The 20,850-nt window shown below is 40.9% G+C and overlaps 1 protein-coding gene across 1 annotated transcript in view; it reads left to right on the top strand.

Annotated features, from left to right (window-relative positions):
- The window catches only part of LOC128607441 (phosphatidylethanolamine-binding protein 4), a 104,688-nt gene that overhangs the window by 21,046 nt on the left and 62,792 nt on the right, over nt 1–20,850 (top strand). The window lies entirely within an intron of this gene.

Below are 20,850 nucleotides of genomic sequence, written 5' to 3'. Positions count from 1 at the left end.
TCTTACGCCCTGTCCGTGTCTGCGTCCGTGTGTGTGGAACACTAGGGAATTTTCCAGAACAGTGTACTTAATTAAGCTGAAATCCTTGTTCAAAACAGTAAAAAAAATAATCGTAAATGCACGTTAATGAGACATTAATGTGTGTATATATATATATATATATATATATATATATATATATATATATATATATATATATGTATATGTGTGTGTGTGTGTGTGTGTATATATATATATATATGAATATAATTCGGAGTGTCTTTGCGTTTTGCCTGGAGTCTAGAGGCATACATTTTAAACTAGTGAACCTGAATCTAACCAAAAGCAGCCCCCACATCTTGCTTTCAGTGCATACATTATATTTCACATGAGCTTTGTATGGTTTCTGTGCAGCTGTTCATCAGTAGCCGGTCTAAATCACTGAGCAGAAAATCATGACAACGGACACGGATACAAGACGCAAGCCTGTTAGGAGGAGAGGTAACGGACACTTGCATTAGATCAGGAGTGTATGCGTTACATATTAGTCTGTGTGCGTCTCTAATTACCCAATACACACTCCCGTAAGGGTTTGTGGGTCAAAAGAAGCACCGCTTTCTTCTTCAGTTGACGTTTTCAGAAATATATTTGACTTCTTTGTGATCATTCAGCCTGCTCTTCACTGAATGCCTGTCTGATTTAAAATTTCAAACAACACTTTAAGTTGTTGAAGAAACGTTTTTAAGTTTACACACGCCGACCACTTTATTAGGAAACACCTGTACTTGTGCTTAGACATGGAACTATGCAGTCAGCCAATCACGTGCACAAGAGCAGAAAACCACATCGGGTCCCACTCCTACAGTAGGCACAGGTTCACCCAAACCGGACACTTGAAAATTGGAAAAAGACCGAATGACGTTTTTATAAATCTTCATCTGCCCAGCTTTGTTGAGCTTTTGCCCACTCTAAATTCAGATTCCTGTTCTTAGCTGGAAGTAGTGGAGCCCAGTGTGCTCATCTGCTCGTGTAAAACATCTCAAAGAGTTCTGAGATGCTTTTCTGCTCACCGTGGTTGTAGAGAGTAGTTATTTGAGTTCGTGTAGCCTTCCTGTCACTTTGGCCATTCTCCTCTGAGCTCTCTCATCAGCAAGGCCTTTCCACACCTCGGAACTGCCGTGCAGTGGATGTTTTTTGTTCAAGACCCACGACTTCACAATAATTTGAACTAGTACCTTCAAACTTCGGGGGTTTTTTTTTGTTTGTTTTTTTTTAAATTTATATTCAGTTGCATCCGAGGTGCTTTCATGCAATATGTGTGTCTGCGGAACTAAATGTAATTATTTGTAATCTGCAAAATACCTTGTGCTGAGTGGTTTAGGAAAGCTATGTGGGATTATGGTGTGTTTATTTTAAAATAAAGGGCCCTGCTCAGAGCAAACCATTTTTTTTAACCCATTGTCGAGGGCTTATTGCACAATACATTTCGATTTAACATGATTAATATCATGTGGGTTTTTTTTTTTTTTTTTTTAATAGATCTGGTATCTATAACATATTAGTAGAGAGAATTCCCCCCACCCCCCCCCCCCCCCACCCCGGGCTCATTGCTTGATTGTACTGAAAACATACAAATGCTGACGCTCCATTCTTATGGCACTTTTCGAAGTGAATAAACTGTCTTTCCCTTTCTCTTTCCCACTCTTAACCCTCACTTGTGGTGCTCCTGCCAAAAATAAAGAAGCTCGTTTTGATGCTATAATATTTGGCTTTGTTTTTATTTATTTATTTTTTTCTATCTCAAGCTGCTTCAGGTTCCTCCTTGACAGGGAGAGAGACGGCGAGTTGACAGCGGCTCGAAGAAGAATAAAAAGATGACTTTCTGTGTGTGCAGGAATGTGGATTTCTTCCGTAAAATCCTAATTGTGCCTTGAAGCGCTTCTTCTACGTAGGGTATCTCAGCTCAGCTCAGCTCAACAGGATTTTGTGCTTCTCCATGTGTCTGAGCATTTATTTTTTTTTTCTTTCAGCCTAGCATGCGGATGTAACCCTTTCACAGTACGAGATGCAGAGCGCTCGTGTTTGCCGCCAGGCTGATCCTGGCCTCTCTGGTGTTTTGTGTGGAACGTATTCAATCTCTGCTTTTAAAAACACTTTTTTTTTTTTTTTTTCCCTGAGAAAAAAAAAACAAAAAAAAAAAACAGGCTAGGGTTATTGTCCCGTAACTTGCCTTAACGGAGAAGCAGATCCCAGATGTTCCAGAGAACGCAGCGAGTTTTTCGGACCTCGGGCGTTTGCTGAGCCCTTTAGAAAGAAAGTAAGACATGAGAGAGATGCGAGAAATCTATGCACTGGGATGAAGAATGATCGCGCTGTGAAGGTGGATGCTTGCGAAATGAAATATTCAGTGGCAATAAGTCATTTGATTGACCTTAAGCTGTTCCATAATCCACAGAAAGACAAAAACAAACAAACAATAAAAAAGCAAACTCGACTATCGGCTATAGCAAGCATGTTAAGCCTGGATAATATATCTTTTAACAGGTGTAGCTTTCTATATACAGACGTCCTGCAGTGTTCTTTGCATAAATGATGCATGTCACATTTCATTTGGTCCTTGTAGCTCTATTGTGTCCTAAATAGCAACTTTGCAGGATGCGTTCACGAGCGCAATATTCTTTCATCTCAACGCTCTTTGGTGCGGTGAGAACCCAGCACTCAGTCTGAGCGAGGTGCTCTGCTTCCAAGCGAACTCTAAGTGAGAAAGTGATCCGACTCTGAATCAATTCAACTGAACCAGACATGCTGTGTATTTTGGGTTGCACATTTTTTGTAGATGTGCACTCTGGATATTTGGACCAGCAAACAGCGCCAAACAGCGCCATTATAGGATTTGTACACGATGTGCAGGTTGTTTATGACACATCCTCTAAGCATGTTTGATCAGGATGACATAACCCCCCCCCACCCCCCCCCAAAAACAAAAAAAGTTCTTTTTTTTTCAAATGCCACAGTGATAACCGAATGAGCCGAGCCTACTAAGCAAGCTGAGCTAATGAGTACTGTGGCACTAACTGAGCAAGCTGAGCTAATGAAGGCTGTGGTGCCAAGCGAGCTGAGCTAATGTAGGCTATGGCACCGAGTGAGGCGAGCAAAAGGCTATCGAAATCAGCGGGAAGTTGTTTTGCCCTGAATCTTTGTAGTTCTGATCGTGCTTACTGGTTTGTTGTGAAACTCAGTACTAATCGTTAATACTAATGCACCCCTGACTTGGATCCTGAGCGGGTTATTCTAAAGGAATACAAGAGTTCACTACATGACCAACGTAAGCAAATAGTGGTAGTTACTGTAATGTTCCGAAATCCTCTCAAAATCTGACACATTTTGGTGTCTAAAGTTGAAATGTGCATAGCAAAAATCATAGCATTCTATACCAAAATAAAAGCACAGCCTTATACTTATACATAGTAAAATATACGGCTGTACTGTATGTCAGCATTGAGGTAATGATCCAAAAACAGCGTTCTCCGTCTAAATACAGGAGAGACGGGAGGAGACCTGTTGATGTGCAGCTATGGAAAGAGGCTCGGTTTTGGGCGAATGAGGCTTCTCCGTCATGGAGTTGTGGTTCAGGGTGGGTCCATGCGTGTCAGCATTATTTGTGGCATCTTTATCAGGATAGAGGACAGAAAGACTGTCTGGAGTGAGAAAAAAAAAGAAGAAGAAAAAGGACAAACCCAGTGACCATAAAATCTGCACACATGCTGATAACACTAACTATTGTGACGTTATTCCTGCCAAAGCACACAGGGTTATATATATATCTTCATCCTCACTTCTTTTTTCTGAAGCCTTCTCCACCTTGCTGGCCTTTTTATCTCGGTTCTATTTTTGTCGCTCTCCTTCCGCACGTGTGTGTGTTTTTAAAGCATTTCTGAAGGTCCGCAAAAGTCCGCATGAGCAGCTAACACTACCTTTTAGTGATTGGAGCATAGCTACAAGCAAGACAGTTTGAAGCGGTTAGGGTTTCTCTCTCACTGGCACTACACATTACCGCTTGTAGAAGTGTACACGTAACCAACAGAATGTTTGACCAATCCAGCAGCATTGCCCGCTAGGGATGGGCGAAATAGACTTAAAACTACATCGCGATATTTCGTGGTATTTCTTGTGGTGGCAATATAAATGACGATATGAAAATAGTGACATTCAGCACTATCTTTTTGGCCATAAGTCACATCGGCATAGTCTTGAGAGCCGAAAAAAAGTCAAGCTTCACGCTGACCATTATCAGATACTTAACTATACCTTATAAAAATAGAATATGAATTTTATTCACAAATTAAAATTCCTGTAAAAATGCGAACACCAATACTTGCAGGATTCATAATCTAACCCCTGGAAAAACAAACGGAAATGCTGTATCCCAGCGGTTCTCGACCAGGGAATGCGCGGAAAGATCGGAATGGGGGGGCGCTAATTTTTTCAAGCAAAACACTGACAGGGCATCATTTGGGTACTCTGTATATTTGATTGCTTTTCAAATAGAATGATATATTGATGATAGATTTTATATAGAATGGATGATCATTATACCTGGTCTCCTCCAATATGTGTGTGTGTGCGGGGGGGGGGGGGGGGGCATGCCACATGATATGGAAGGCTTGGGGGGGCTTTAGTTTCAAAAGGAGAACCTCTGCTGTATCCGAACCACTTCCATATTACGGAGGAAGCTCCTTTTTTTTGGGCGATTGATATTCTTCTTCTTCGTCTAGTTTTGTAACTCCGCCTTCCGCCACGCTTGTTCTTGTTCTACGTGCGTCATGCCCATAAACGCGACGTCGACTATATCGTCAATACTGCGGGATGACGAATTCTTATCACGAGGAGGAACTGTACCGGTATATCGTGGACGATACGATATGATACGATACGATACGATACGCAGCCCTGTTGCCTACAATATGAATGAATGAATACATTTTACATGAATGCATTTTATAAAGCCACTTGTGCACCCTATACAGTACATTCCCATGGTAAAGTAAAAACCTTTTGGTCCTCTATTCTGAAACATACCAGTTTCGCACTTGAAGAGAAGAATAAACACATACATCTTCATCTATTTGTCTCTACATTCTGTTTTTATCCAAACCCAAACCCTCCTTTCTGACCTCTCAAGGCCTCTCTGGTCCGACGAGCCGCCTTCAGCGAAATAATTTGAATAAATGCATGAACGTGATTTGATGTGCAGCAGTATTTTCCGAGCGCTAGGTAAAATATTTTTGCATTCAGACCCTGTTTTAAAGCATTTGTTTTGCCGATATTTGCTCTCGGTTTCTCTCGGATATAAAAACCAGTGTACAGTATAGTACAGTCTGCTTCTTTCTGCATCTTTTCAGTCTCTAAATAAGACATGTTTAACAGCCTGGGAGAAATGTATGCATTATATGTTCTGCAAGCCTCCATCTGTTCCCCCTCGCTGTTGGCTGAGCTGAGCTGTGAATGCTGGTGCCGGTGTTTCTGACGTCTTGACTCAGGCCGCGTATCGGCGAGACGCGAGGGCTCCCTGACGCTCTCTCTCTCTCTCTCTCTCTCTCTCTCTCTCTCGCCCATCAGCAAGGTGCCGTTTGTCAGACGGGTGGGATGGTGCGAGCGCCCCACACACACGCACACACACACGGCCTTCATCTGCTCGCCAGATACGTCAACGCGAACCTCCGGTGCAACACAGGCGTGCCGTGAACCACCACCCAAGGGTGTCGAAGCATTCTGGTGCAATTCCAAGATGAGAACACTTTCTCCTGATCTTGGAATACCTTGCCTTGACTTGCTACTACTAGCAAGTTTTTACCCAGACACCTACAACGCATTTACTAGACACTTTCATCTTTATGTTAAAGATCCGTCATCGTTCTGTCCATCACGTCCCCTGTCAATCAAATGTACACACGGCCAGCGTGTCCGTGACGGGGCATTTTTGTTTTGTGGCCACGCATGGCGTCAGTGTCATCGTCCCACACAGAGCCGAGTGCAGAGAGGACATAACCACGAGTGACAAATTCTCTTCTTTTTTTTTATGTCACTTGTTCTCTCGCACAAAATCCATCAAGAGCCATAATTAATCGTGCTGGAGAGGAATGCGTGGAAGCTATGTGCTCTGCGCTGATACATGCAGTGCCTGTGAATTCTAGCGTTAGCTTTAGCGGCTCTGATGGGCTAGCAGGAGAGGTGTCATAATCAGTTTGGGAGACTTTCTCTCTCTGCTGAGGATGGCTCTGCAATCTGTGTGCTCAACACATGCTCTCTAGTGTGCAGAGTTTTTTTTTCTTTTTTTTCTTTTCGTATTGCGTTCTTTTGGTCATGTTTGTTAATTAGGACTGTCGCTTCAGCGTCGTTTCATTGTGCGTGATTATATAACATTTAAGTCAAGAATGTAGATAAGTACTGTTTTGTTTTGTCGTCTGTTTCACAGTTAAGTGTTTTGAGACATCCAGGCACCTCATTGTTTGTGAATCACTAATTTGGGGGAGTTTTTTTTTTTCCAGAGTATTGCTGACTCTGCGTATTGTCGAAAGATTCTGGGGCATTTTGCAACATTTTGAAACTCGTTCTTTTTTCCTCCCTAACAATTAGAAATGCCACGACATCATTTCAGACGAGCGGGTTCTCTCACAACGTAGGTCTGTTGTCATGGTCAAAACAGAGTGTGCAGTACACAGTGATTAAGAGGAACGTGATGTCCTCCACTTGCAATTTCTTCATTTCTTTCTGAATCTCGGCTATAGACGTGCCTATTTCTTATCTGTGTAATGAAACTTGGCAGAAAGCCATCGTTTGAAATTAGGTATAGTACAAATACATGCACCTCATACACTGTATGGCTAAAAGTATGTGAACACATGACCATCACACCAATATGTGCTTGTTGAACATCCCATTCCAAAGTTTCCACTCTTCTGGGAAGGCTTTCCATTAGATTTTGGAGCGTGGTCATGGGGATTTGTGCCCACTGAGCTACAAGATCATTGGTCAGGTCAGGTATTGATGTTTGGTTGAGGAGGCCTCGGGTGCAGTCGGCGTTTCAGTTCATCTCAAATGTGTTCAGGTGGGGTTGAGGTCAGGACTCTGTGCAGGAAAGAGCCCTGAAGGGAAATTGTAATTCTACAGCATACGAAGACATCCTATACAATTGTGTGCTTTCACATTTGTAAAAAAAACAAAACACATATGGGTATGATGGTCAGGTGTCCACATACTTCTGGCCATATAATGTAGATGTAAATGTGTATTTAGTGATTTTTTGTAAAAAAACAAAAAAACAAAAACGGGCTGAACCTAGCAGCTCATTGGAAATTTGCCTAGATTCGAACCTAACATACGGGTCAACGTGAGGTTCAAAACGTAAACGCTGGGGTATTTCAACTCGAGACCTGCTTGGCACCGCGAGGAGGTTAAGACCTGCCCGTCGAGAGAGCTTTTAAGCAAAATGACGAGTCAAACATACCGCCAAATCAACACACACTTAAATAATACAAAATAAATACCAAATCAGTGTTCTGCAATGACCATCTCAATCGACGGACTTTTGAATCCCGATGAATTAAAATAGCGAATGCGCAGAACTAAGAATACAAGGGAGCTTAAAACGTTAAGCATGGAGGAATGGACTATACTCCCGCTTCAACCTTGTTAGACGTTACAGGAAGTGACACGGTGCTCTTATTCTCCCCACCACAAAATATTACCTGTGTAGAAAAATGGCACTACTTAAGAAATTCCTTCAGTTCCATGAAGGGTGCCAATAATTCTGTAGAGCACCTTGACATATACTCAAACCATGAGAATTATAAACTATACTGTCATGTATATTTTTTCCCATACCGCCCACTAAATACATTTTCCATTAGTGACTTGATGTCTTTACTGTTCTAATTAAGTCGCTTAACTAGTTTACAGACAGACAAATGGTGCAATGCTAATAAACCTTCAGTCTTAATGTACACAAACAATATATTTTAATCGAGCAGTTATGTCACTTCTTCTTCTTGTTTGATTTATAGAACTGTTCTGGAAAGTATGCAACGTTCAATTAATTGAACTTCAGATCAGAGAGAGAGAGCGAGAGAGAGAGAGAGCGAGATCAAGTCGAAGCGCAAGTGGAAGCACAGACGTATGTTTATGACCCAGATTCCAACAGAGGAGCTTCCTGAGCTCAATCTCATTGTACAGAGCCTGTACTTCAGCCCACAGAGGTCGCTGATTATAGTTATTATGGAAAGGCTTGTTGGCGACATGCGTGCTGTTCATTAACGTTCAACAACGCTGTTAGCATCATAACCCTGACTCCAGCTCCTGCTGTTATAAACACACACATCGCCCGCTGCTCATCTCTCACAACATCGGTACAACGCGTCTGAACACAGAGCGAACTTTCTCACTTTCTCACTGTAGAGAGTTATCGAAGGGAGCATGGGCAAAATTTTCCACTTAACCCCAAATGTCTGGTGTCCAAACTTGTGACATAATTATTAATGCTATGCCAACACCTACAGTCCTCTCTGAAAGGATCGGAACAGCAAGGCCAGTTCTGTTTGTTTTCGCTATACATTGAAGACGTTTGGGTTTGAGAGCAAAAGATGACACGCTTGATCAGAATTTCAGCTTTTATTTCCGTATATTTACATTTAGATGTGTTAAGCAACTTAAAACATGGCAGACCACCCAATTTTTAGGTGAGCAAATGCACTGGAACGGATAAAGTAAAGTAAATAACACTTAATGTTTGTTTGCATGTCCCTTGCCTTGTTGCTTTTCCAGGCTTGCAGTGCAGTTTGTTTTGGGGGGGGGGGGGGGTGTTTCTCCCTTCAGTCTCTTCTTCAGGAGGTTGTTGGTGATGTCACTGACTGTTGCTTTTGGTTTTTATCGTCACAGCTCTCACAATACTTCTGCCATCAATTGCTGCTGTCTTCCTTGGCCGACCGTGTCTGGTCGTTAGTACACCAGTGGTTTCTTTCTTTTTCAGGACGATCCCAGTTGTTGTTATGGGTTGTATTGCCGAATGTTTGTGCAATGGCTCTGATAGATTTTCTCTCTTTTCTCAGCTTCAGAATGGCTCGCTTTTCTCCCATAGACATCTCTCTGGTCTTCACGTTGGTTTGGCCTTTTTTTTTTTTAACAACAAATGCAGTCTTCACAGGTGAAACCTAGGGCTCAGACTGAGAGTAGACATTCATTCAGAGCTATTCATTCTTTAACCAGGCACACCTGGGAAACACCTGTCCGTCGCATGTTCCGATATTTTTGATCACTTGGAAAAAATGGGTGGGTTCTAAGTTGTTTAACAGATCTAGATGAAGTTGAAATTCTGATCTGTCGTCTTATATTCATCTTTTGATCTCAAATAATACAATTGGCCTTGCTGTTCTAATACTTCCAGAGAGGACTGTAAATCTAACCCTAACCTCAGCCTCAGTTAACCTTTTGGCTCTTTTAGTTTTTTTTTTTTAAAAAGCCTGGGGGAAATGTTTCTACAAGTCAAACTGTCCGATATTCCTACCTTAACCTCAAATAGAATTCATCACCAGGATCAACAAATGGTGGCCTGTGCGCTAGATATGGCTTGCTTCCTCCAAACTCAACCAATCCTCCGATACATTTTCCAGTTTACAGTAAAAAAAAAAAAGTCAAATAAAATGTAGAACCTGATAATGGTCTCACCATCAAGGCATACGGAATTATAGCCCAACAAACAGAGCCGTGTGAACAGCCCAAAACTCTGCCGTCGTTAGATATTAAACTGAGTGCTGCTCGATTAGAACTCCATCGAGGCGCGAGAATGTGGAGGAAGAAGTAGTGTTGGCACTTACAAGATGACCCTCGGTCCAAAGTGGTGTGTAAATCAGCATTCGGAGGTCAAATCTCACTTATGACCTCCGGTTTAGCTTGTAAATTGAAATGCCAAATTTAAATGCAAGATACTACAAGAAACTGGAAGCCACTTTAGCGTTAAAACATAGTTCTGTGGTGAAACCGGACGCCTGAAATGTTCATTTTAATTACGTAATTAAATAAGTACAACGTTCAGTGTGCATGAGACTGTGAAAGCTGGTAGTCTTGTATTATATGGACTTTTAGTTAGTTATCGACATGCGTAAATAATCTCAATATTTTTCTTTTGACCTTTTTTGTTTGTTTGTTTGTTTGTTTGTAAAGGGGTTCAATATCGACTACAAGGAATGCTATGATGAGCGTAATTATACTTAAGTACATGAAAGTACATATCAAAGTACATATCTTAAGTACATCATGAGCTAAAAGAAAATAAGGGCAACTGAGATGTCTACACAGCAAACAAATTTTTCAGTTATTAAAGGTGCAGTATGTAATTTTCGTGAGCATTTTTTTTTTTAGACCTATAAAATCATCATCATCATCATCCGTAAGCTACTTTGCAGAACTTTTCCCCTTCACAACGTTGCGATGCAAACCGATCGCAATCGTTTCTTGCTTTCAGAATTCTGTCCGCATTTTTTCAGGCCGTGAGATCAGCGCCGCCTGCGGCCGAAGCACAGCTGCTTGGCCGCGGCTCTTTTCTCTGAAAGGCACCACAGGAAGAAAAGGGACGTTTAAAATAGAAAACGTCCGCGTTTATAATTGATGCTAATCCGCTAATACTGAGCACTGATATCAGCTGTAGTATCAAAATTAAAACTAAATAAATAAATAATTATGTTAGAATATTCATTAATTTCCCTGTAACTTGATCATTTCATTGCAAACGCAGTATTGAATAGCAGCTACGGGTACTTGTACAAACCTTGCGGATAAAAAACAACCCCAAAACCCTTCGTTATTATAAGAATATTAGGCTTATACACTGATACATACACACGAAAAAAAAACCCCAAACTACACTAGACGTTTAAATAAGACGTTTGCTTGAAGACCTCTAGAAGGCTTAATCGAATTCCCCAAGGTGCCATGAACGAGCATTCGGTTAATGTGGCTATGATTCGCTTAAGATAAAACCACTCGACTAGTGCGACGGGATAAATCTGGCATTCTAAAGTGTGTTACAAAAAGGCGCATGGCACAGATGGAGCGCTTTTCAGTGGTAGATTGAGATGTGAAGATTTGGAGTAGCTGAATGATCGGCACAGGCAGATAATATATGTAAAAGAACAGAGACTCCCCGATAAGCATGCTAATCCTCAACAGTGCCAAACAGTCAGTGCACAGACACTGCCAAGTATCTGTGATGAAGCGCGCACACACACACACACACACACACTCACACCGAAACGCACACTAACAGTTATACACACTCAAAGCACAGATACATTAAAACAGTGCATTTCTCTACCACTTTCCGAAACTCGTACAGTATGAAGAAAGATTACAGCAGGTTTATGATACGCAGCCCCCACCGTGAGCGATATTCTATATATAAACACAGGTTGGAAATGGGATTTTGCTTGACTTCAGGCAGTTATATGCCGTTTCCACAGCAACCCTTTTTTTGTTTTTGATAATGTCGGTGGGGTTGGGGGGGGGGAGGCAGTATAAAGATTAAAACAGAACCTCATACATGTCTATGTTCACGTCTATGTACACGCTGCACCGAGACGACACAACAGATCATTAACAGTGAAATATGCTGTAGACCATTACGTCCCTTTTCCTCTTTAGCATTTTTACACCTAAATGATAATCAGAAGTGGTTAAGTGGCAGTAATCGGTACCGAGGGTCGAGTCAGTAAACAATATTTGGAAATCTCTTGAGATTTCAAAAGTGGACAAATCCCATGCAATTACGCAAAGTTTTAACACATTCAACACATTTAGTGATTTTCCACTACCGCTAGGTACCTGGACACCAATTCCGAAGTGAATTATCTATTGCGTGATTAATGCGCTATACACCCAGTAGCGTTTTACTGCTTTCATTCTCATTCTCGCGCCGCTCCTCCATATTCCCATCGGCTCTCCGCACCTGGACATTGAAAAAGCCTTAACGCAATCCCGCGCCTTCTGGGTTTTATCTTAAGAGTTCTTTTGTTAAAGCTAGCGCCGGGATTATTTAAAACAGAGTAAAAACTATGCGATGGCTTACATTTTCCAGAAGGTTGAGTAAAATAGCTGGTACATAAGATATATTGCAATACGTGATACGGTAAGTAACACTTGGAGGTATGCTGGTGTAGGAAAATAATCAGTGATGGGATGGTGTGATGATTATTTTTACAATAACGACACATCCTGAGGCGTCTTGTTCCTCTTATACTATTTGCCAACAGTTGCAGTTATTACTTCATTAAAGAATGCCGTTGTACTTTGGGGGGGTTCACGGTGGGTTAGTGGTTAGCTTGTTTGCCTCGCACGTGCAGGGTTGAGGGTTGGATTCCTGTCTCGTCCCTGCGTTCATGGAGCCTTCTTGTTCTTCCCACGCTTCAGGGGTTCCTCCGGGTACTCCGGTTTCATCCCCCAGTCCAAAGGATTGCGCTCTAGGCTGATTGGCATTTCCAAATTGTCCGTAGTGTGTGAATAGGTGTGTGAATGTGCCCCGTGATGGGTTGGCAGCCCGTCCAGGGTCTTCCCTGATTCGTAGCCAAAGTCCCCTGTGATAGGCTCCAGGTTCCCTTGCAACACACTGTAGGATAAGTGGTACAGAAAATGGATGGATGGATGGATGTTGTACTTTTAACCGATTATAGTTGCATTTCAAGTTCGTTCACAGACCTTAACACTGAAAGTAGACAGATGGATAATAAACATGGAGTGTGTCAGTATGGTGTTGGGCCATCATGAGCTGCAAGACCAGCTTCAATGCACCTTGGCTTGGATTCTATAAGTCTCTGGAGCTGTACTGAAGCGATGAACGCGGTTCTTCCAATAGAGCTTTGGAATGAAAAAGGTCTCCTATAAGTGTTCAACTGGGTTAAGAGTGAAAGCCATCGCGTATGATCTTTAATTTTGTCCCCATCTTAATATATAAATATATATATAAAATGTGTGTGTGTGTTATGTGTTCATGCGGAAGAGCGGATGATGACACTGACAGTAAAGAACACCTCTCATAACCTTTAAGACCTCCCTTCCACCTTCCTCCTAAGCTAGTGACCTAGTGATGTAGTGTGTGGGAAATAGAGCGACAGATAGATGTGTGTGTGTGTGTGTGTGTGTGTGTGTGTGTGTGAGAGAGAGATAGAGAGAAAAGAGAGATCAGTCTAATCTTAGCAGCTACCCTGTTCTTTTCCCCCCCTCAGTCAGGATTCAATTACTGCCCCTTCTCTGACCTCTGACCTTTAGCACTGACCTCCTCCTATGCCCTCTGATACCAACCACCATTTGCCTTCCACTATTCTCTCCTATCTTTAGTTCTCCTCATCACTTCTTTTCTTTTCCTCTCCCCTTTTTCTCTGTTCTCCTTGCTTTCTTTTCCCTACCCGATTTCCTCTGTTTTCCATGCACTTCCTGCGTCCATGCTTGTCCTTTCTTTCCACTCGTCTTCTCTACGAGTCTTCCGGCACGGTTTCTCCTGGCTGTGCCAACAGATTAGCCTTTTCATCGCAAACGGTCTCTCTGATCTCTTGTCATTCTTCCTATGAGCTCTTTTTTTTTTCAGGTCCTGTTCGAGTGAGTTGTCCATGTTCGAAAATATCGGAGATGAATGTGCAGTCGTTGATTCGCACAGTGTTTTTTATTTATTTATTTTTTTTTTTTTTTTTAAGTGAATCTGGAATGATTTTTAAAAAGTATGACGATTTCCACTGGCTCATTCAGAAACGTAAACATTACGATGGGCCAGTGCAAGATACAGACAGTTATAGTGTCGATAAAAAGCCCAGCATTTAGATCGTTGAGCCGCTCAGCAATACCTCACCGTGTGAGTTGTTTTTTTTTTCATCAGCACACGAAGTCTAGCAGAAGCCATTTTTAACAGATCGTGTGATTATGTGCTCTAGAGTAGCAAGCAAGTGCTGATTTCATGTCATGTGATATGGTTTCTGTTCTAGTCCTGGCTCCAGGCCTTACCTGCCATTGGTGTGTTTCCTGATTGCGTCCAGGTTATTCTGTGGTAATCCCTTGTCTGGTTTTTAGCTTTATATACTCTGTTTTATCATTGCAAAGTCTGAACCCTGTTTTTTTTTTTTTTTTTAATCTTGCTCGTCCTTCCAGTTCTGATTATGAATGATCTTTGGTTAGTTTTGCAACTGGGGGCATGGTGGCTTACTTCTAACAGTGGGCGGCTGTGTCTCAGGTGGTAGAGCGGGTTGTCCACTAATCGTTGGGTTGGCGGTTTGATTCCCGGCCCACGTGACTCCACATGCCGAAGTGTCTTTGGGCAAGACACTCCACCCCAAGTTGCTCCCGATGGCAAGCTAGTGCCTTGCATGGCAGCTATATAAGTGCGCCATTTACCATTTACCACTTAGTGGTTAGCACCTCCAGGTTGGGGGTTCGAATCCCACTTCCGCCTTGTGTGCACCCTTTGTGCTTTAGGGCTTTCCTCCAGGTACTCTGGTTTCCTCCCCCAGTCCAAAGACATGTCATGTTGGCTGCAGTCAGTAGTGTGTGAATGGGTGTGAATGCTAAAGAAATTGAATATCTATAAGGATAAGAGTACAGCCCAGTGGATGATGCTGGTGTGAATAACAGTGGGCAGGGTTTTATCTGATTTGTCTAGAAACTCAGTTCGGTGGGGTGTTGGGGGGTGCGGTTTAGAGTCTGGAGAAGAAACTCCCTGGTTACTCCCTTTTCATATTTGAACTCCATCACACTGACGTTGCTCGTTCCGTGGTTGCTTTGTGACGTCCGACATATCCAGAGACAAATTCAGCCCTGTGTCATGTGAAATCAGTATTTCTGTCATGCTTTCATTGTTATTTACTTCATCAATCATCTCACCCTCACCCTTCTCTAATCTACAGTCGATGCTTCTTAAGCCAACTCGCTTTCGTACTTGTTAATTAAGCAAGTGGGGTTTTTTTTTAGTTTAAAGAGAGACGTGGGATTGATTGTGTAGCATTGCAACCATGTTGTGTGTGTGTGTGTGTGTATCAAGAAGAAAATGAGTGGATAAAGATAAAGCAGGAGAGAGATTTAGGTTTGGTACTGGCTCAGGGATAAAGCATGAACTTCTAAACTCACAAAGGGACTTCTCTCTCTCGCGCTCTCTCTCGCGCTCTCTCTCTCTCGCTCTCTCTCGCTCTCTCCTTCCTGTCTTTCTGTTTAAAATTTCTTTCTGATTAGATTTGTTGGTTTTTTTTCCATTTCCTTCAGCGTCCTGTTGTTTCTTCCCTTCTGTAGTGTGTTGGACGTCTCTCTGGTTCCTTTAATTCTTCCTTTCTGTTTGACAGCTCTACAGCACCTTTTTAGTTACTTATTAATCCATAGTAGATACTAAATAAGCTTTAAGATGAATAACTGAATCATGGAGCTTATGGGGTTAAAGGAAAATCTACATGGTATACTTGCTTATTACCCCCCGGATGGGGGCGGAGTCATCCTGGAAGAGACCACGCCCTTCACCATAGTGATCAGTCAGAAGAAGTTTGTATTGATTTGTACTGCTTTGCAGTGATGCTTCCCTCTGAGGGGACAAGTAGAGTTAATCGGTGTTATCGACATAAATAAATGCCCCCCTAGAGCATAATGAGGCATAACAGAGCCACCAGTTTATCCTTTAATTTGTGACCTGGATTTATGCGACCAAGTTATTACCCCATACACAAACAATTATATTTTTGAATGCTTTTATTCTTCAGGAACTGTTGCCTTTGGACATTACCTGAAGGTATGTGATATCTCTTGTCATCCATTAATATTGGGAAAACCAAACTTTCAAAGCCGTCAACAACAACAACAATAAAAGTTTCACTAAATGTGTGCGAACAACTGAAGAAGTGATATCGGTAATCTAATGTAACTGCATAGACTGGATGAAGCTGAACATCTCAGAAGCAACACACTGTTGTTGTACATCGACTAAACCGCTCTGCAGCCGAGCTCCTGGCACACACTCACCAATCAGTGTTTCTCATGCTGGTTCCAAAATGCCCTAAAGCCAGACACTGAATTGCTGAAGCTCTGGTAAAATGCCAGCATGTGTAACTTTAAATAGTAAAGCCCTGGATTCCTGTACTGTAACACAGACTTGTGTAGAGATGCAGGTGATCGCTGTGTGTGCTCACAGCCTCTGGTTGTTCTCCAAACCAGTGGGTTTACACACACAAGCTTAACCAGATCAGATTTGTACTTCCGATCCGATCAGTACAGACAGAAAACAAGCTTGGAGTGTAGGTGATATGAAAGATACGATGGGTACTTGATTCAATTAATATAAAGTATATATATATATATATATATATATATATATATATTATTACCATACATAGGTGTGCTAACAAACTGGCAGGAATACAGTAGTGTTGGATTTGAAAAATGTTGAGAAATCAGAATGAATTAGTTTATAATTAATGCACAAATGTAAAAATGACAAACATTTTTACACGCAATCAGCTGCTTAAAAATAAATAAATAAACAAATGACTTAATTAATTAAAATTAATTTGTATTAAGTGCTCCAGAATTTTTTTTTTTTTTCTCCCGTCCCTTAATCAGAGAAAGAAAAGTTATTTTTTTTAATCACGTGACAGATATGTTTACACATAATATCGGGATTTGCTCCACATAATCCAAGACCGATAATAAACTGATTAAAAAAACAAACAAACAAACAAACCATATAATCATTGATATGGTGAAGCTTTCTGTAAGGAGAAGTTTATTTAACTGTCTCTGGTGTCAGGAGGTTTGTCCACCGTGGGAAAGTCGTCAATATGGAGGAGTTTGCATTTCCAAGGTTCTCTGTGACAATCTGAGGTGAAAAAGAGAGGCCGGTGAGGGACCGACAGTTTTAGCTGCTATAACTTAAGCGATAACACGAGCAAACTCGTTCCACATCTTAAACGCAACTATAAACAGATAAAAAGTATGCCGAGTTCATTAATAAGTTCATTTTAAATTGTAATCCTTGGCAGATTGCTTTGATATTAAAGAATAAAAGACAGTAGGACGTGCCGTTACTGGAAAATAATCGTCTTTGTAGTGGTAACAATAACTCCACTTCTGGTTCATTGATGATTTTCCCGTAACAACAAGCTGCTAAGTCTTTCAGTCTTTACTTACATGAGATGAGTAAACACTACCGACCGAGATGTCCATGCTTAACTATAAAGGTTAATGCTTTGTAGGCTTATTATCTTAATTACCTTTAATGATTAGCGCCAGTTATTAGAACATACCTGAGTCGATATGTACCAGCGTGGTTAGAAAATATTCTCATTTTTAACTTCGACGTGGAAACATGTGTCGCATTTAAGCTGCAGGCTTTTTTCATGACTGGTTCACGTTATAGTCTTTTGTGATTTAAAAAAAAAAACAATAACAACCAGGAAATGTTTTCATAGATTACAGACTACTTTAATTTTCTCTATACAAATAAAACACGCTGTTTATTTTCATAAGCAGTAAAAAACGAAGCAGCGTCGGTTGAGCGTAAGAGTGGTTAGATAAACGTTCCTGTCTTTCGACTTGGCTTTTTACGATATATCTTTCTGCAGATTCAAGAAGAATGTTAAGGATTTAAAGGACTATATTAATGGGAAATTGTATATGTTCCTATTCCTTCGATCGGAGACCAAAAGAAGTCAGAAGAACACTCGCTTTTAAATGCTGGACTTTTACATTTCTACTGTGCGTTGCTAAAGGATCTATTTGTTTATTGTTCATTAGAATAATTTTACATCCATTAACATATGTTACTAGCTTACATTACTATATATATATATATATATATATATATATACGCGTGCCGTGAGAATTTTAAACGATACTTTGATATAATTTTACCCATGCTGCCATTACTACTTTTATAGCAATGTCATTTGTAACTGAATGGATCATCGTTTCTAAGTTATACAACAGCAGATTATTTTACCTTACCTGTGCCAGCATTTGCTCAAGAATACTTATTAGCATTTGCTCATTTTGTGTACCTAAAGTACTCACTGCTCCAGCTGGTGACACAGAGATGCAGAGAGAGAGAGAGAGAGAGAGAGAGAGAGAGCGAGCGAGCTTTCAATCCCTCATCCCTGAAAAAAAAAAAAAACAAACCCAGCAAACACACTTCTCTTTTACGTTTGTTTCCTCCATCTGTCTAAATTCACATTAATTATACACACATATACATGCTGCCCTCCAGGGAAAATGACATGCATAATGCTATCTATTTACTGCTTGTTTAAGTAGATATCTTAAATCAGGCTCAGAAGAAATCGTATCAATAATATATGCTTTCAAATATATTTCAATATAAGTCCAATACAGTACATTGACTATACATCATATATGCATTAAAAAAAAAAGTCCAGTCATATCGCCGTTGTCTGTAAGGCAACAGGTCTGAGAACAGTGCATATCGCACCCGCGGCTGTTGGCATCACCACACTCGAGGTTTCCGCTGACAGCATGTGGAGGAGGAACTATTGTTGTCGTGTGTTTGGGTATTACCTGCAGGCGCTATCACTAAAACTTAACAACATCATCCGATTATTAGGCTTAGGCTTGTTTCGCTTCATTGCTTTGTGTCAGGTGAGCAGAGGATTTGGCCTCTGGAGACGAAGGGTGTGTGTGTGTGTGTGTGGGGGGGTATTTTTATTTTCACGTATTAGAGGCTTTAATTTGTGCGATTATGATTCATCGTAAGCAGTCTCCATGTTATTTAGCATTTTTTAGATGAATTTTAATAAAAAATGGTTTTACCGAGGTACATCCTTAGAAAAAGCATTATTTTCTCGCCGTCATTATCTCATGCTTCTGAGACGAACCGTGATGGGGTGTTTGAGAGATTGTTGAAGCTTCGAGCAAATTTTCGGGGGATTTTGCATCAAAATTCCGCTCTGTATCTACATATAAAGTATATTAGATATACCGAATATCAATACATTATTCCGATTTTTCTTTTTCTTTTTTTTTTTTTTTTTGAAGATATCTTTCTGCCAAGGTTCACAGGGCATCTGTTTACTAAAAGTGTGCAACAAGGGACTGGGATTCAGCGGCAGGATGCAACAAAAAGTGTGAGTGAGAGGGTTTTACGTTCATCTGGACCCAAGCAAATGCTCAGATACGAAGCTCACGAGACGAAGAAAGATCACGTTCGTTACCATGAGCACGATCTGCTATGTGATACGTCCACGGTGTTCATTCATTCATCCTTAGTAACTGCCCGGTCAGTTACAGTTAAGTCAGGATACTACTTTGTTTATATTTTAGGAAATCAATTTGTTAGAATATATTGCAAGCGGGTTCAAACAAAACTAGCGTCATGAGCGGGTTTTAAAAAACAAACAACAGCCAAAAAGAAAACCCCAGTTCTGCACGTCTGTAGGTGAGACCAGTTAGGAGCTCTAGGGATGTAGCTGAGGTTGAGGAACTGTCAGAGCTAGACTGCTGTCCCACAACCAAAAAACACATTTAAAAAGCATTTAAGTATTCAGATCTTAGCTGTTTAGTAAGATCCTTCTATTATCTATTGAAACCCATAATAATATTTAAAACATCATTCAGCGTAATATATATATATAAAATCATCATTTATTGGGTACTTTCAATTGGGAGGTGGCTGCCCCGAACCTTAAGCCCTAAACTTCAACTTATGAAAATGATATTGAAATAATAATTGGTTGTTTTTTGTTTTTTTTTTAAAGTGAAGTTCAAAAAAAAAAAAATTATATTTTCTTTGTAAATCATGAAACTTTATGTAAAAAAAAAAAAAAAAAAAAAAAAAAGGTTTCCCGCATTTTCATGTCACTACCGAAACAGTGTATGTTTTAGCCCATTGGCTGAGACGGATTTTAACCACACCCCTACATTTTTAATCGGGATAATGGATATTTTAGACATAAGCAAGAAGGAGTGCTCTGCAGTTCTTCCCTCCTGTCTCAACCTTCACTACTTTTTTAAGCTCTCCCTTTGCTAAAGAGAGAAAACAGCTCGACAGTTGCACTCGAACGTGTTATACATTACCGCGTTTGTCTCTTTGCCGTGAGGAGGGGCTGTGGTGGCACGGTGACCACCGTGATTGACAGCCCTGTTTGCCGCAGAGAGGCGTATAATAATAACGCCATCATATGGTCTGGCAGATTTTGGGCTCGGCACCAGAGATGACAAATGTGCTCACGCAATAATTCAATCTGCTCCCACAATTCTCCAACTTTACGGAGACACGCGAAAGCCGAGTATTTGGAGCAATTAAGCCGGTCAGTCGTTGTCGTTGTCGTATAGCGCCCCAAAATGTCTGCCAAGTTGTTTATGGGGGAAAGTGTTGTTGTAAAAGACAGAACGCAGGAAAGGAAGAGGAAATAACAAAACTCGCAGACAGACTGAGATGCACTGAATGTGCGAGGAGTGGAAGATGGCCTGAAAATATCAGCAGCTAATTAGGGCATTTTTTTTTTTTTTCCTTTCCATACATCACACGTTTTGGACGAGTCTGGAAGCTGTGTTTGAGCTGTTGATCTTGTCGCTGCGCTGGCCTCGGCTGATGTTATTTCACTGATATAAAACTTCCGGGCGATCCTTTCTTTTTGTTTGTTTTTCTTTACTCCAGTTGGTTTAATAAGCATCATTGTAGAAAGCAGAAATGAAATCCAGTTGTTATTTAATTCGTTGTTTCTGGAACAGGTGGTCGAAGGGCTTTCGTAGAAGTCAAGAGAGGTAGACAGGTGATTATGACGGGTGATTTTTTTTCTCTCCATCATATTACTTCCTTCATTCGTTTTCAAAACACTATCTATTTTTCTCTCT

This window comes from Ictalurus furcatus, chromosome 5 (genome assembly GCF_023375685.1).
Source record: "Ictalurus furcatus strain D&B chromosome 5, Billie_1.0, whole genome shotgun sequence".
NCBI classification, from domain to species: domain Eukaryota; kingdom Metazoa; phylum Chordata; class Actinopteri; order Siluriformes; family Ictaluridae; genus Ictalurus; species Ictalurus furcatus.
Note: the sequence above shows the minus strand (reverse complement) of the source record. Positions and strands in the feature narration are given on the sequence as shown.